This window comes from Chrysoperla carnea, chromosome 1, assembly GCF_905475395.1.
Source record: "Chrysoperla carnea chromosome 1, inChrCarn1.1, whole genome shotgun sequence".
In the NCBI taxonomy this organism is placed as follows: Eukaryota; Metazoa; Arthropoda; class Insecta; order Neuroptera; family Chrysopidae; genus Chrysoperla; species Chrysoperla carnea.
The window spans coordinates 109,531,519-109,546,116 of record NC_058337.1 but is presented as its reverse complement, the minus strand read 5'-3'; the positions used below and the strand labels follow the sequence as shown (position 1 = coordinate 109,546,116).

General features: G+C 29.4%; 1 protein-coding gene across 1 annotated transcript in view; it reads right to left on the bottom strand.

Annotated features, from left to right (window-relative positions):
• LOC123293439 (high affinity cGMP-specific 3',5'-cyclic phosphodiesterase 9A) overlaps positions 1-14,598 on the bottom strand; it is a 188,121-nt gene that overhangs the window by 118,921 nt on the left and 54,602 nt on the right. Inside the window, exon 2 of the mRNA XM_044874266.1 lies at positions 6,960-7,032. The gene's annotated coding sequence lies outside the window, so the exon portion shown is untranslated. The remainder of the gene's footprint in view (positions 1-6,959; positions 7,033-14,598) is intronic.

The window sequence follows — 14,598 nt, the reverse complement described above, 5'->3', positions numbered from 1 at the left end:
TTTGAAACTTTTCTGCCTGGAAAAACTTTGTTTGAAAATATCTCCAAAGCGAATTCCATCAGAAATTGAAAAATAACACATTTTTATTCTTCAAGAATTTTTATTTCAAAAACTAGGCGCCTAGAGAAAAAATCACAAAAGTACTTTTTTGCTTAAAACTGATCAAAAAATACAATAACATTTTTTATTTTGAAAAAATTCAAAATTTTGTACTTAATGGACACACGCACCCCTTGTTTATTGGTATATTTTTCTCATTAACGAACTTGACCTATCAAATACATAAACCCTCCTTGAGACCAAATTTCAGTCCGATTTGAATAAAATAGACATTTTTGAAACCTTGGTGATAGGATCAAGGAACATTTGAAGAAATTTTTCAAAAATTCCACCATCAGTACAAAAACAATAGCTCTATTCGCTAATATTAGTTGCAATACCAATTGGAAGAATGTAAAGTTCTCTAAAAAAAAAAAAATAAAATTGCTACCAAAATTATCGCATTATGTTTGCAGGAAAACGCACTTTAAAACATTCATTTTTATTAAAATTTAATTCGTTTAAATATTGTACGATTGTAGTTAAATTTGATTATAGACAAAAATGTTCATCTTAAAAATGAAAAAACACACTGGAATGAAATATGGACCAAATTTTAAAAAAAATTTGAAGACATTTTCATGAGGAAGTGTTAAGTATAAATTAGTTCATACTGACGATGATTTAATTACAGTCGAAATCCATTATCTTTGTTATAATGTAATTGATATTTATACTGGAGTTTTTTCATTCATTTAAAAAAATTATTTCAATCTTTGAATATATTAAAAGTTAATCTACAAATGCATACGCGTCTAATATAGTTGTAGGTACTCGCGATATATTTAAATTTAATTCAAATCCTAATTTGTATTTATATATTAAATATTATTATATACATCTTCATTAATAATAAACATACAAACACACACAATACAAATTAGAACATAATTTTGTGATAATGTAAAACAACAACTTTAAGGGTAAATAAATTACATAAATAAATCATTGTTTTATGTGTGTGTTTTGTATTCAACACAAACAAACATATAAATACACATATTCAAACAAAACAAACACACACAGACACCAAAAACCATACAATAGATGAACATTTTCATGAATGTAATAAATAGCATTTAATAAAATAATATAAGCAATATGATATAATAAACCTTTTCTTAACGAATTTCCTCTTCAAGAAAAAAGATCGCTGCTGCTTTTATTGGAGTTGTTTATAAAAAAAAATACTTGCATTCTTTATTCTTACATACTCCTTTAAAAAAGCTTGTAAATCGAGTTACGGAAACGGTCGAAGAAAAAAATAATCGCCGTGAAACGTCATACACCGTAGCATACCACGGTTTTTTTAAAATAATGAATAAATTCTTGAAACTTTGTTAGTGGCTTCCTTTTGACGAGTCTACCAAACTTTTCTCTACGATTTTTTTTCGAAAAGACTGCGTTTTCAAATGAGCAGGATGACGTCATTTGGAGTTATCATTTTGAGAAAAAAGGCAGGGATTTTGTCAGACACTATAGTCACTTAATAATTTTTAAACAATTCAGCAGAAGTAAACCATATGTACGTATTCAAAAACAAAAATACTTAAATACGGCATGTTCGAGGTGGTAGATCGATACAGTATTTTTGTCGGCCAAAATATTTTATTGTGAAATAATTATTAATGTTATCAAGTGGTCATAGTGTCCGACAAAATCCCGGCTGCGTTTTTTCAGAACGATAACTCAAATATGACGTCATCATGCAGATTTGAAAACGCAGCTTTTTCGAAAAAAATCATATAGGAAAGTTTGATAGACTCGTCAAAAGGAACTCACGAAGTTTCAAATATATATTTATCAGTTAAAAAACTCCGTACCCTACGGTCTATAATTACATATGCTTAAAAAAAATGAATGTTTTAAAAATTATGAGGAATATATACTCATTTCGTCACGAACATCACTTTATCTTTAAGGTCAATTTGTAATGTACGAATGCTTTTTTAGAAATTAAGCATTTTTATTATTTTTTAAGGCGTTTCGATACGAAAATGTTACCATATAAAACTGACATTTTGTGTGTCAATTAATGAGTATTTAATACGCTTTCTGAACAAATTTCAAATCGATTCTCTGTACGGTTTACCATAAACTAATTATTTAAAACAGCCCTTTTACATGGCGGTATTTGGAGAATGTGATGTCGTAATAACTGTCGGTTTTTTAGTCAAAAAACTTTTATCATTATTCCTCCAGTTTTAAGCTTTATAATCATACCAAAATTAAGAATTGTGCATAAAAATGAAAAAAGGTTTTTTGGTAAAAGCACTGACTTTCATTGATCGACAATTTCTCATAAACCGTACAGAAATTAATTGATAAATAAAATTTCAATTTTTTTTCATTATTATAAGCAACCCAAAAGCCTGGAGTTTGATCTTTAGGCATACTTCTCAATTTAAGTTTACGAATTCTCTGACAAAAATCACTTAATACTTAAAACAGGTTTCTACTTCTTCATTCTTTTGAGTTAACTTAAATTATTAATTTTTAGAATTTCTGAATGACTTAATTTTATCAAAATTATTCATAAAAAATTCGCTTTATTTACACAAGTCCCACGAGACGAGTATAATATATGATATTGAGTATTATAAGGTATGTTAAAACTATAATACAGTTCATTTTATAAGAGTATAATAAATAAGTGTAGTTAATTATATTATATTCGTCCTAAAATACATATATTATTATATATTTTTACTTTTGCTTAGAAAATTTTATGTAATTTATAAGTGTGCTTTATATACCTACACCTACAATCTTAATTATGTTTTGTGGTAAAATTCTTTAGGACCACGCATACAGAGTGTTTCAGAGGTTATCTCCGTTACATATGCTGTAAGAGGTACTACTGAGGTGGGCAAGCGTATTCTAATATATTGTGTTTAATGAAGAGGGGGGGGGAATAATCTGCCGGGGGAAAAGGCAATGTGACCACTGGTATATCGACGCGCAGCCTTAATCGCTAATAATAAAAGTTTCAAATTTCGAGAGGATATTGATTTATACTGCGGGTATCATTAAACACCCCTAAAAGGGTGAATTAGGCGATGAGGTTATAAATGTATTTTTATATAATTTATATTTCTTTACTTAACCGATTTTTAAAATTTCTTCGTCTATAGAATGCTACACTATCAGCAAGTAACATGGGCTGAATTGTAACATGCAAGTAACATGCGGGCAACACATCAGATTTCAATAGATAGCCTAATTAGTCTAGTTTATCCTGGAAATTATGGTGATAGAAGTGTTACCACCTTCTTTTTTTGCTAATGAACTGAACCATGCTGTTTATGTTATATTTTACTAAATAACAATATTCACCTTATTTTCATACAATTATTATGTTATCTTACAAAAGATTGTGTATGTTGTTTATGTGAAAATATACAAACAAGTTGTTGAACACTGAACAGTTTCATATTTCTGTTACTGACAGGCTTTTCTATCTCTCATTTATTATTATTTCTCTTAAATTATTCAACTTGTGACTAATATATCCAATCTATTAAGACTTTATTCCATTTACCAAAATGTAATCAGGATGTAATTAAATTATATTTCCTAAATGTATGCATAATCCACGATTTATTCCAATATTACAGCCCAAATAGAGGGAAGCATCGACAAGCTGCCGCGAATATTACCTCGAAGCGTCCTTGGGAGTAAATTGTCAGAGACGTGAGACTATTATTCGCAAGAAATACATTTATAACTTCCATTAATGCAAGGCTTTTTCGAAAACGAGCAAATATGGGACCGACAGCAATTTGCCAATACATATTCACAATATCATTGTACCTACATTATTGCTGTTAAAATATAAATTATCTAAATATTACATCCTCAACGGTTGGCAATCCATCCTGATGTTTGATGGTGGTAACACTGCGACATAGGTTGAAACAGACCTAACCACGAACTCATCTATACTCAAGCCTATCTGCATTTTAGAGGATACAGCGAATATCTTGAAATAAGATCAAAGCTTTTCAAATTTGTTAACAAAAGTTGGGGGGGGGGGGGATATCAGTGAGTAAAAAATGGTAAGGCTAGCTTCTAGCATGCTACGATAAGGCTGTGGTCTGCGGTCTACGTGTTTATGGGAAAATTCTCACAAAGTAAACAATATAGTTCTTGATGAAAATGAAAACCGTATATTTATTCACAAAAATAACATGCAATTGCTTGCATCGAATAACCTAAAAAGGTCGAAATTTTATAAAAAGGAGGATACCAATGAAGTATGGAAGTTGTCATGCATAAAATTTGTAAAGGGAATGACGTTTAACTTATTTATTCCCAACATAATATGCTCTGAAAAGTTTCCTTAAGGTTTTAGGTGTGATATATGGGCACATATATAGCAAATGGTGTGTGTTATACGTTTTAACCACACTACATTTGATATAACCGCAAGACAACGAGATATGCACTTAAGATGAAACAAGTACCATAATAATTTTGACACAAATATGAAAACAATTTGTGTTTGTGAAACCACATCAGAAAAGAAATTTCGACTTTTGTTGTGCTGCGGGGGTCGAGCGCTGGTAGTTGGGGCTTTTGTTAGCATGGCAAGCCTCTTTCCACTCAACTATAGATAAATATAGACTTATTTTTATATTACTTTCCTTGGACAAAGCAGTATACACTTATTCTGTAATTCTTTTCCTGTGATCGGAATCAAAATCTAAAGGCAACTCGAACGGATATCCATGTCTAATCTGCTGCTCCTATAGGACTTTTCGTTTACAGAATGATTCTTTTTTATTTCTGACAAATTTCAATCTAGAAAGACATATCGCATGTCTTCTACCCTAGTCAAAAACGCTGTATGATAAAGATGAAGATTCTTAAGGCGCAATTCCACTGAGGCAACATGTAACATGCGGCATTGAAGCATGCTACACATTGTCTTTCAATAGAGATAGAGGGAACACAAAGCGACAAAAAATATATCTGCTTGCCGCATGCTACAAGTTCAACAATCTCGTCGTCTATCCAACAATGAACGGATCGGTGCGGCCTGTAGCATGCAACATGAAATCTGGATAAATTTAATATAAATTTGTGCTACACTGTCGCACGCCTACAATAAGCAACACTTGACAACAAATATCGTGCCACATGTCGCCCAGTGTTGCTTCAAAGTTGCGGAATTGCGCCTTGAGATTGAATAGTTTTTTGACAATTGTGCGAAACAAAAGCAAATCGATGAAAAAGCCTATTACAGCAGCTTACGTTCAGTTAAGTAAAAAATTTTGTTCCTAGTACCTATCGTTAGTGTTATTGGATCTTTAATAAAATAATAAACGTTTTATTTCCATGGAAACTGAAAATTATTTCAAATTAACAGGACACATAGGTATTCAGTCAAATATTCCTTTTTTTTATTGTGTTTTAACCAATTCATTTTCACACCTTTCCAAGATCTATAAATCTAAATTCCAAGAAAAAATAAACTGAACATGGAGTGATCGGAAATCATCAATCTGATTAATTCCATCTTGAATTCTATCCAATTGATGAAATGTCAAGTGTGAACGAAACAAAATTTATTTGGATAAATTATGAACAGTAAACATTGTAACTGATTCAAATATCTAATAAAGAAAACATTTTTTTCCGACCTTAAATTAAATAACCTGATATATTTTTATTTATTATGTTCATGGTTTTTTTGAATCTGAATAATACTTGAATTGGTTCCGTTATTTAAAAACAAAAGCAAAAAAAAATCATGTTTCATGCGTGGGAGAATTCAAATGATAGTAAGTAAATTTTTAGTAGATAAGCCCTTTTCATAATTAAATCTTACTCTTTACAGGAAAGCAGTGGTACTTTTAATCTTGATCCACTTTAACTGAGTAATTTTTTAATTGAGGAGATGCGCGTTAATGGTGCCCCATTAAAAGTTGGTTCTTTGTAGACGTAGTTTACCGTTTTATTTCATGCCAAGTCATTTAAATAAAAATCAAATTAATACATTTATACTAAATAAGTACAGTGATATTTTGCTCCAAGTCTTTGTTCTGATTAAAACATTGGTTCCTGAAGGTCTTGAAACTCAATTCCTGACTTCTTGCATATTATATTTTGTATATTTTTTGTATTTCTGTTACTTTACAGTATCGCGTTTCATGTTCAACTTTTAGGGTAGAATGGGATTTGAAAAATTTAAATTATCAGAAAACCACTAACTGAAAACTTTATAAAAACCATTTTTATATACTGCAGTTGAATCGCCTCTGCTTTTTACAGGTAACAAAAAGTAAAAACGGAAGTATATTGGAAATTTAAAAAAAAAAAATCGTTGTATCGCCGATTGTTTTCAGAAGCTTCAGAACTAACTGCGCATTTTTTCTTTAACAGGCTACATAGATTACAGCAAATACATTATAAATGTTTTTAATGGATTTGACTTTAATATATCGCCACAAGATTATACTTTTACGTTACTGGAAAGTATGAAAAATTGTTTAAGTTGGATAAATTACATCATTCCAGATATTGGCATACATAATACACAAATGTCTGGAACCGTATCTCATGAATCGTTGTTTTTAATTAACAATCCGTTATTTATTTGCTGCATTCTTATTTCATTTGCAATTTGGCCACGATAATTAAAATTGTGTTTCTTGATGTTTTATTAAATATTTAAAAAATTGGCACTTTTAAAGATAGTAAAGTAATTATCGTACTAGTTATCCATAATTGTGATTACGATACGAATAAGTATCGATATTAGTGTAATAAAAATGAATAGTTTTTTTTTTTTTTTTTTTAAATGTTGTGTTTTGTTTTTCTGGATTAAGCTCAAATTTAATACAAGTGAATCTTACCATTGATAACTTGAAAAGTTGCTCCCAAATTTAGAAAATATTGTCGATGTCATGAAATTTTTCAAGTTGAACCCTGCAAGAAAAAAAAATTAAGTAGGTATCACTAAAAAAATAAGTATTAAGTAGCTCAACTCGCTTAAAATGGACACAGGCTTAGACGGGCGAATTAGAATTGAAATACATATCTCTCAAAGTCTACTAAGAAATTTTAGCCCACATTATATTAATTTTACATCCATACAACATTATGGGTCTTTAGTTTCATGTAAAAAGTCTCCAATTTAAATCAGTAGATAGACTTCTCAAGCAAGAATGTCGGATAGCTTAAATATAAATAATATAGTGTTAATTTATGTATTTTTGACACGCACTTGAAATAAACCTTGATTACATTGTAAAATTTTTTTAAGGAGGAAATGACTTATTGACAATTGACCATTTTAGTCATGACATCTGATGGTTAAAATCCTAACCATAGTAAAGTTGCATAAGTTGAGGTATATACTCATAGGATTCATCCTATAGTTCAAAAAAAACAAGTGAAAGCAAACAATTAACTGAATTGTTGAAATACCATTTAGAGAATGGGTGTAATATCAGTGCTTACATTCCTGTTTTATTAATTAGAAGAGTTTAAAAAATTTACACAATTCTGGTGACAATTCGGCCACTATTTAATTTTTAAAAGAATTCTCTTGTTTTTTTTGTTTTTCGAGAATGTTTCACAAGACTACTAGTTGAAACTACCTGCAAATTTTCAACTCCCTATCTTTTATAATTTTGAAGAAAATGGATACCAAAGTTTTCTCCTAATTAGCAACCTCACGAATAAACAGTGTCGTTAATGAAAAAATGCTTCAAGCAATATTTGAATTTTGATAAAGAACATTTTTTACATTCAAACTTTTGTTCTATCTCTAACGGTTTATAAGATGTGCCCTGATTTCTTAGCGCGATAATTTTTTCCCTAATCGTAATTAAAATTTCGTTTTCCTTTTACTGTTCTTGAGCCAAGAGAAACATTGGTTCTGTGTAAAATTACCAACGTTTTAAATAAATATCAGGATTAAAGAATAAGAAAAAAGAAAACAAAGAAAATTGACGTATTAAAAATTGCAATACATAATATCTTAATGAATTCTTTTGTTTTATTTTATGTCAACAAGATGAACTTTTTTTGTACTTGGTTGTCTATCTTACACAAAAATTACTACTTAGAAAATAGAGTAATAATAGCAATGACTTGACGTCACACCTGGTAAATTCATAAACCAACAGACTTTTTTGTTTCAATTTTTTTTATTTTTGTCATACATGTTTTTTATTCCATCTAAACATTTAGTACAACTATCCATTTAATGTATCAAGAATTCCAATTATTCAGAGTGGATTTTAGGTTAGAGGCGAAATGTGTTTCAATTTAACCACTATCTCTATTCGTGGAAATCTTCTACTCATTCTGTGGTTTTTGATTTTACTGAAAAAAGGTATTCAACCATGATGAAAATATGTATTACTTTTACTAAGGTATTCAGCCTACAAAATGGATCGAGACTTCTTTCGGAATAGAACTTTTCATTTACAAAATGATTCTTTTTTGTTTTCAATCAGGTAAAGACATATCTTATATCTTCTATACATGTCAAATAGCGCTGCTTGAAAAAGATAAAATATATTTAACTTTCCTAGGTGGAATAATTTTTTAACAACTGTCCGAACCGAATCAAATCGATGAAAAGGTCTATCGAAGAATTTCTCTAAAAAAACATTTCTAGCCTACTTCGATAAAACTTCTACTACTTCAAAAGCTACAAAAACTGGATCTTGCTGCCAGTTTAAGTATATTTAGTAGTAGTATTTAAGGGCGAAATAGACTACTAAGCAAAAGTGTACGTATATAAAGTTTTCGGTCCTTTTTCGAATTTAAATTTAAGGTTAATAACATATCATGCTCACACACGACGGAAGTAATTTTATGAAAAATTTTTCAAAACTAAGCGTTAAAAATTTGGGTTAAAAGGGTATAATTATCCCTCAACAAACATATATATTAAACTAGCTGTTACCCGCCCGCTTTGCGTGGCGTAAAATATACCCGCTTTGCTGGGCAACATCCCCACTTGCACCCCTCCCTCCACATTTCCTTGCGTTGGATAACAGTTTTGTAATGTACACGTCATGCTCTTTTATTTGATACCCCACTTAGGTATATTTGTAAATATTCGATATTTCCTTCCCACTTTCTCGCTACACCTTTCTACCCTCCGAGGGCTAAAAAAATTTTTAAATGTAATTTTAAACATTCTGACCAAGTTTTGAACTATTAAAAGCCATAATTGAAAAATATGAATTTTTTATTCATGAACACCCCCGCAACCCCCCTTGTGGGTGGAATTTCGTAAAATCCGTTCTTAGCTGACCTCTACTTGGCAAAAGGAATATTCCTGCCAAATTTCAATTCTCTAGGTCTTATAGTTTCAGAGATATCGTGATGAGTGACTATCTATCTATATCTATAGAAAGTCTCCTATATATATAAGATAAATGGTTTTTTCGAGTTACTCTAAAAATGATGTCTCTAATTCTCCAAACCAATTTTTCTTGTTGAAAACAACTTATCTCTATTACATATGTTTTAGTCTTGTATAAAGCGGTAAAAACGGATTTTTGTCGTTATAAAATTGAGGTAGAAATCTTTTTGAATAAAAACTGTAATCTTTTAAGTCTGTGAAATATGTGCATTTATACGTAAACATGTGCAAAGTATCTACCATACCATAAGCGTAGTATCGTAAGTAGCTCGTAGCACTATACGTAGGAGTAAGTAGCGCTACGTTACCTAGTATAATATCAACATTTTTATTTTAAATATTTATAATATAAGAATATAATAAAAAATGCAGACAGATACAAGTAAAAAATACATATCACACACTATTGTCACAGAATAAATAAGTATAAATGTAATACTAATATGTATTCATATCATATTTACGACCAAATATACCTTGTGTTGTGTTAAAATAATTATTTCGAAAATTTGATTTAAGGTGTCTTTTTGGTTCATGTGAAAATAAAGCCGCGATCTAATTGATTCAGGTCTTCGGGTATATCAATTCGCTCTGGGAAGTGCCAGTCAATATGTTCTTTGGTGATAGAATATAAAATATTAGCTCGACCCGGGCGGAATCCGCGACTAAAAACCAGCTAGAATAATTATATATAAATAAGTAATGTAATATCTTTCTATTTATAGGCTGTGAGTCTACTTCATCATTAGCTAGTACGATAAACTTTAATATGAGAAGTTATTCATGGAAATTGATAAAGGAATAAAGACGGTTTCGCATGGGCAGGAAAAATAGGCTAGAAAAATAACATATAAGATAGGCGCCTAATTAAATAGGACCAGATTACCGCAGAACTGTTGTTTATAAACTTTGAGTGTTGTTTTTAATTAATCAAATACACAAAATTGAGTAATTTACGGATTATTAAAGAAATAATTTTAACGAACATTGAAAACCTTCTCGTTGTTACCGATTAATTTTATACAGTTGAAGAAAGCTTTCGAGTTAAAAAAAGCTATTGCTTTTGTATTGACGATGTAATTTTGAAAAAATTCGAAGAGTGTTCAGACTACTGAATTACTGAAACTTTACTGTATTGTATTTTATAGAATTGTTTAACATTTTTCTATAAGATAAAGTTAACAATTTATTATTTTTCAACAAGTAGAAGCATTTGCTCAACTATTTGATAAGACAAAAGTAAGTTATTTGTCAAAAACGCCATAGTTTTTATACAAAACCCCATTTAACCCGACTATCAAAGAGTGGTTATGTTTTTCGTGCGTATCTTGTATGTAAATTTCTTTATTACATCGTATCTTGGCTCAAATAACTGAATGGATTTCAACAGTATCGTTATTGGACTAAGAGCCAGGCCAAAAAAAATTCGTTGAATTTACTAAAGCTGATCAATTGAGGATTGGTTATAGTAGTTGTGTACACACACATACTGCGGTCAGTCAAGCGATCGATAGAACAGGAGTCAGATATATGCTATCGAGACGGTGCAGTTTTACGTGGTACTAAAATGAATTTACTAAAGCTTAAAATTATTATACAGATTGTACATTGCATATAAGTAACAGCTATGATTGCAAGTCAGTTAGGTGTTAGAACAGAGCTAGTCAGTCAGCCCTTATTTATGAACTTTGTAAACTACTGGAATTGTTTTTTTTTTTTTTGCAAAATTTATTTAACACAGAGTTTTTTAATTTTTTATTTTATTATTGAAAAAAATATGAAAGCAGTACATTATTTTCCTCCGCTTTGTGGCTCATATAAGCTTGAATATTTGAACCTCCTTGAATATTTGTATCGAATTACCGAACATCCTATATATTTTGTTTATAGGAAAAAAGCTGGTTATAATGTATTTGGAATATATGTAAGGATGTTATATGTGGTACACCAATTGCTTACAATACAGTTTACACACTTCAGGGATTCGAAATACTCACATCCATTCTATCCCTATGGACAAATACAACGATATAAGAAAAATACGTGTTTTATTTAGACATTATATTTTTATTCTTGTATACATTTATATATACCTACGTTTTGTTACGTTATACATTTCAATATAAAATTATATATTTTTATATATAATTTTATAACTGAGGAAGTATTATATAAATGTTTGTATTTATTCCATACCACCTGTCCTTATCATTTCAATCTTGTGTAATGAAAATAAATATTTAACGACAATAACAATAAAAATAAAAATAAAACATCTAAGTGCATATTGATTTATGTAGTAAACAAAAAAGAAAATGTAGAGCTCAAAATGAATAATTCCGTTCAAAATTCACCACTGGATTTTTTAAGATCACATTGTTTACTTCGTACAAGCATGTATAGGTAAGAAACAATGCCAGTTAATAAAATTATTATTATTTTTCAATCGGTCGCTTCTTTAAGAGTTACTATAGCTGGCATGTTAGATATGGACACAATCTTAAGACGAAAATGTTCGGATTGACGTTTTCCCAAGAAATTTTTTATTTTTAGAATACTTTCTTTCATTTTAAGATTGTGCATTCCCCACATTCCATTAAAATTGGATGAAATAAAAAAAAACTTTTTAAGGGGTAAGCTTTTATTGTACTAAAAAGTAGAAAACAATTTTATCTACGAGGCACTCATACCCGACTATTTGTAAAAGCTTGAGGCACTCAATTTATAATATCAAAAATGAATAGGAATGCCTCATCTACTCCACATGCCTAATTAAAATTCTATTCATACTTGATATTAAGCGCCTCAAGCTTTTACAAATAGTCGGTATAAGTGACTCAAAACAATGTATATATGATATGAAGCGACGGGAAAATCAGGAAGCCACAACCTTACCATGAATTGTCATCCAAACTAAATGTGTATGTAAAATTTCAGCTCAATCGGAAACCGAGAAGTGGATCAAATTTGACCCGCAAGATTTGATTACAGACAGGTGAAACTAAATAAAAGCTTGTAAATATTCTATTAAAATTTTCATATCTAATATGGCAGCATTTCACGCCATAATAAAGAATTAAAAATATTATTACTAGAGGTAATTATACGCATTTATGACTGAAGTTTTCAAAAAAAAAGGTTTATAAAAGCTAATATGATTTTGTAAACGACTAAAAAAATAATACGTTTCGAAATAAACTAATTCGAATTTAGTAGGTATAAGGGGTCATTCATTAATTATGTAAGCTAATTTTGACGATTTTTGAACCCTCCTCCTCCTACGTAAACCTACATAAGATTTCTTGACTCCCCTTCCCAATCTTACCTAAGATTCAATATTCGCTTTTCCGACTAGTGAAACGTTGTTAGAAAAGGATTAATTACACTAAAACTCACAGTTTGACGTAAATTAATTAATTATTTTATTCTTTAGCACAGAGACTTTAGTTCGCGATGTACATACATTATTTTTAATACAAAAATTCAACTCATAAAATCTTACGTAACAATTAGCTTAACTCCCTTTTATAAGGACATGACTAGATTTTTTAAGCCCCCTCCTTCCCAAAATTGCTCCGAATAACTTACTCACCAATAACCAACGAGTTACGTTGACTATGGTTTATAAAACAATATGCAATCTTTTTACTTTATACGAAAACAAAACGACATTGACAATCACCCTATAGCCTACCTGAATTCTTATAAAATACTCTCATTTTATTAAAAATATTGTCCAATAAATAGCAATAAGTGTCGAGAAATAACAGAATGATTCACGGTACATTGTACTCTAGGTATAACTTCCTATACTACAATAAAAAGGATAAAATAATATGTAAACAGGAAGCTTTGCAAGTTAAAAAAGCATTAGGTACTCATATGAATATTACTTAGAAATAAAGCATTCATTCATTTTATTTCATATGCTTTTATTAAAACCATTAAAACATTTTTATACAATTATAAAACTAAAATCATCAAATTGATTTAAATTTTTCGATTTTTAATCCCTTAACAGGCATATGTTATATAGGGCCATAAATTTTTTCCCAATAAAATGTAATTTAAATAAATGTTACAGTCAATTAAAGTTTTTATAAATCAATAAAAAGTATTTTTTTAAATAAAAAACTATTAAATAAAGTGAGCATTCAAAATCATATATGTATGTATAACAAATGTATGTAATAAAAGCTTTTAATTATTTATGTGTAAAAAGCTCACATAAGCACTTTATATTTTATGTGTAAATGTTGTACAATATATTAAAGTTTAGTTGTAAAAATATCAAACGGTCTTTTTTATTACAATGTTAAATAAAATAAGATATTTCATGTTGAAGTTATATCAAGAATATAAGCTTTTAAGCACATTCGTTTATATTTAGTCTGCTGAATTGCGATGTTGTGAGCCAAACAAAGTATAAAGCTCCCAAAAATATTTCCAGCCTATTACGCAAATTTTTTTAACCAGTTTCAATTTTTTATCAACATTCAATTTTCGTAACAAAAGAAAAAAAACAGTCGTTAATTTTCGAAGTGATTGAGAATTATTGAAGCAGCTTATAAATCTTTTTTTGGAGAGATGAAGACTTTTCTATATTTTCGATACTTTAGATAAAATTCAATAATTACCAGTTCTGGCATTCTGTTTCCACTCTTCTTAAATTTTCTTTTCTCTCGATCTATGTTTGAAAGCTTCACAAGAGTTGAATTTTGTCAAAGCTGAAAAATTGAACGTGAAGAAACAGTGAATTTTTCAGCTTTGATATGATTTTTTTAGCGATTTGAGTCCACATACTCTAAATTTGATATAACGTTTTGAATAGTCACAGAGCTTTGTCAAACATAGACATTATATACCTGATTTTAGTTTTAATTCTAAGGACAAAACTGTATGAATAAGAAATACCTTTGGCATGAACTAGAATTTCATAGAAATCTATTCTGACATAAGTTATAAAAGTATAACATACCACAAAGTAAAATAATAATGTAAATACTGGTTTGACGCTTTTTTCCAACTTTAAATTTGTTTTGACTTTTCTATTCTTATAAAATTGACGTAAAACATGTACTTTTACTCTATTAAGTCCTCGAACTTCT